The sequence below is a fragment of the Ursus maritimus genome, unplaced genomic scaffold (genome assembly GCF_017311325.1).
Source record: "Ursus maritimus isolate PB19 unplaced genomic scaffold, ASM1731132v1 scaffold_7, whole genome shotgun sequence".
Lineage (NCBI taxonomy): Eukaryota > Metazoa > Chordata > Mammalia > Carnivora > Ursidae > Ursus > Ursus maritimus.
Window position 1 is genome coordinate 28,460,842 of NW_024426885.1, and position 2,950 is coordinate 28,463,791.

A 2,950-nucleotide genomic window follows, 5' to 3' on the forward strand; every position below is an offset into this window, starting at 1 on the left:
AACTTGGTACTTCAAGAAGTGTTCCTTCCACTCCTACTATGTACAGGGCTTTTCAAAGAGCTGCCATTGAGAGGCTCCTGCCATCATTAGTCATGAAGAGACACCTGGATTGCAAACTGGTAACCCAGAAGCTTAATTCTGGAAGCAATATTTTTGACAGCACAACATGTAAAAAGTGCATTTGATTTTTTTTTTTTTTTAAGTTTGAGCGTGCCCTGTCCAGGTCTTCACACTTACTTGTCTCATTCTATCTTGGCATAGTCCCAACCCCCTTCAGCCAGCACTCATCCAGCCCCTGAGGGCATCTGAGTTTGCAGCCTTTGGGATAAGGTCTTCTGCCATGTGGCAGAGACCACCAAACTTTTAGAATGAAAGCTGTGAAGCCAAGGAAAACCATGCTTACAACCATCTTATTAACTCTGGAAGGTCTCACACCTGACCTTTCAGCCTCATTTGTCCACTAAGTGAACCCCATTAGAAGATCCATATGCCATGAGTTTTACTGCCGCAGATTCTAGGGTCACATCTTTCCACATTTTGTCCTCTACCTTTGGTTCTCCTGGGAGGCTGGAGACAGTTTCTCCCTTCGAGTATATGGGAAGTGTTGGTCTCAATGGCTTTTAGTGGGTGGGCAAGATTAACCTTTAGTCTCCACACGTACATGAGTTTTGTGGCAAAGAGCTTGTTTGGGCCAAGACAGGGGCCCAATTACTATTGGGGGCTGGCAGGGGCTAAGGAACCAACACCGTATCAGACGATTCTGTCCAAAGTAGTAAGGTGCCAGAGAGACCTTAGATGATTCATTCATTCAATAAATTTTTATAAAGTGCTAGTATTTTGTTAGGTGCTGGGGTCACTGCAATAAAAGACAAAGTCCCTGCCTTCACGAAACTTACATCTAATAATGTAGCTACTCAGAAATCATGTCCGTAGTCTGATGCCTTTATTATACAGACGAGGAAACCAGGGCACGTGAATTGCCTAAAGTCATGTGGCTCTTTTTCTTTCTTTTTTTTTTTTTGATTGTACTGTCTTCATTACTTTTACTAAGCCATTTTATGTTCCTCGCACTAAATGCAAAGAAATAAAACGAGATTAAGAAAAATATGACCTCATTATTATTCATAATAAAACAGGTCTGCTTCATTCTGCAGTCCCGGGCATACTATATAATAGGGACACTTCATGGCACAAGTGGACCAAAGTACCATTTTGATTCTGACCCACTGAATAGAGGTCCCATGCATATTTGGTGACTGGACTAAGCCCATGGGAGCTGTGACGTCCTGAACCATTTCTGTGGTATCCCCAGATCTCACTAACTTAAGAAAAGACTCTATACAAGAAAAGAGAACAATCAATCTGTCCATAGATTGTATCTATCTGAAGCTCTTTCTTTAGTGTAAGGTGGGGAAAGGGGCCCTTTCTTGAGTACATGGGTACAAATATTGTTGTGGTCTAAAGACTGCCGGATTGGTACTGTGTCTGCTATAATGAAAATAAGGTATACATCAAAACCACGGCCAGATTAAGAGACATCCACGACTTGTCTCAATTCTTCAAATAACGGAGCAAGCTGCCTTTCTAGGCTGACAGTGAGTCCTGTGTCGGATTTGCTGCTGGCTATGAAACGCCCCCCCAAAGGTAAACGATTGAATTGAACTGCCTGGTGGGTATTATCATAACAGATGATACTTTTGTCTTTTGAAAGTCCCAGTTTGCTTCCTTGGTCTGTTGCAAGGGCAAAGGTAGATAGGCAACCAGCTCTCAAAGCACGCCCTGGAACATTACCATTGGCCTCTTCAACCCACGCACTCCGTCTCTATCTGACACAACGATTGCATGGAGCCCTTCAACACTTGGTAATTTTTTTATACAGGTATCGCTTTAGGTCATCCACTGTGATGAACTTTCTCCTGCAGGATCCATCTCCACTCCTGGCTTTCTGGGCTGCCCTGTTCTCACAGCTGTAAACTCAGGGACAGCTTTGAAGATAGTCTTCAGTCATGTGGCTTCTTAGCGACAAAAATCAGGACTGGAAATAAGGTTTGACACTGATTTCCAGGCGTTTTCTACTTCCCTCCTTCCTTCCTCCACGTCCTCCTGAATGGATTTCATCTGCCTTATTCTTCCACAAAGCTCCATCCCAAGCCATTCTTCTCCCGAAGTTGGTCTTATCGAGGTCCCCTGAGCTTGATTATCAGCTGATTCTCCTATCTTAAAAGATCAGCAGTTTGCCCTGTATTTACAGAACAGCTTCCCTCCTCAATTGTCAGACTATTTCTTTCCCCTTTAAGTTACATTCAAAGACTTTACCACCTATAACAATCATTGTATTTCTATGAATGGGTTAAACCCTTGTTTAAATGGGTCATTTTCATACAAGAGTACATCCTGTATGATTCCATTTATATGAAATTCTAGAAGACATTTGAAAAGAGAAGCATATTAATAGTTATCTAATGTTAGGAGTGGGAATTTACTGCAATGGGGCCCAACAGAACTTTCGAGGGGGGATGGTGATGTTCTATCCTTTTATTTTATTTTTTAAAAATTTATTTATTGGGGCACCTGGGTGGCTCAGTTGTTAAGTGTCTGCCTTCGGCTCAGGGCGTGATCCCGGTGTTCTGGAATCGAGCCCCGCATCAGGCTCCTCCGCTTGGAGCCTGCTTCTTCCTCTCCCACTCCCCCTGCTTGTGTTCCCTCTCTCCCTGGCTGTCTCTCTCTGTCAAATAAATAAATAAAATCTTGAACAAAAATAAAATAAAAAATAAAAATCTATTTATTTATTTGACAGAGAGAGAGAGAGTTCATGTGTGAAGGGAGGGGCAGAGGGAGAGAATCTCACGCAGACTCCCCACTGAGTACAGAGGCCGACGTGGGGCTGGATCCCATGACCCCCAAGATCATGACCTGAGCTGAAATCAAGTCTGACGTTCAATGGACTGAG

General features: G+C 43.2%; 1 pseudogene; it reads right to left on the reverse strand.

The window, feature by feature from the left end:
• Window positions 1-1,516: 1,516 nt before the first annotated feature.
• Window positions 1,517-2,393, reverse strand: LOC103658877 (annotated as a pseudogene).
• Between the last annotated feature and the right edge of the window lie 557 nt (window positions 2,394-2,950).